The following is a 1,149-nucleotide window of genomic DNA, read 5'->3' as shown; positions in this document are numbered from 1 at the left end:
TTTTGTATTTATGTTCATATTCACCATTTCTAGTGTTAAAATAATATAATTTATATGTGACATATACTTTCATAATAACATATTTTAAATGTAAAACGTACACATAGGGTGCATTTATTAAGACATTTACCTTGTGCTAAATTAACACAGAGACTATATATACAGAAATAAAATGAGACGTGTGAAAATAAATCTAATTTAACACAAACAAACTTTTTTACAATGTGAAGTCACTAATTACAAATCTAAAAAATTGCAAAAGTATAAAATAGTATTTAATATGGCGGACGTTTACACCAAAAATTTTATCTAATTTTGTAAAAAATAGCAATTACAGTTTCCAAAATACACATGAAATCGTCTCGGTTAGTATTATATATACCGTTTAGAAATGTATGGGAAACATTTTACAAACGGTTATGAAATGGTATATACGTTTAGAAAACCAATATATGCTATTAAGGATGATGTCACACAATAAATATTTATCACACAATTACTTATGTAATAAATACTTACACATATATGTACTTGGTTAATTATATTGATCTTATTTTTTTTTTGAATTAAATTATTTTAAAACATCTGCACTTTGTTTAAGTTAACATGTACTTTTCGTTTTGTAGTTTTTGTTTTGATAATTTTTGTTTTGGTCTTTCTTGTTTGGTATTTTGTGTATTGGTATTTTTTATTTGGGTCCTTTCTTTGATACGTACTCGGCGTCTTTTTTTTCTTTAATAATACTTATTAATTTGTTTACGCTAATAACGCTCGGCCTCATGTCGCAAAAGTCGTAAAAAATTATTGGGAAACGCTCAAGTGGAATATTTTACCGCATCCGCCGTATTCGCCGGACATTGCTCCTTCTGATTACTGGTTGTTCCGAAGGATGCAGCACGATTTGGCAGGTTCACTTTTTTCGCAGAAATCGAAAATTGGCTCTTAACTTGGATCGCTTGAAAAGACGAGACATTTTTTCCAGATGGAATTCGAAAATTGCCTGAGAGGTGGGAAAAAGTAGTAGCCAGCGATGGACAATACTTTGATTAATCTCTTCATTCATTTTGTTCTGAAATAAATGCATTTTTGACCACAAAAAAACGGACCGAACTAATTTGTACTCCCAATATATATATACATATATATATA

The sequence above is a fragment of the Odontomachus brunneus genome, unplaced genomic scaffold (genome assembly GCF_010583005.1).
Source record: "Odontomachus brunneus isolate Ranch 3 - 2012 unplaced genomic scaffold, Obru_v1 Obru_scaffold_121, whole genome shotgun sequence".
NCBI lineage: Eukaryota > Metazoa > Arthropoda > Insecta > Hymenoptera > Formicidae > Odontomachus > Odontomachus brunneus.
This window is presented reverse-complemented; position numbering follows the sequence as displayed.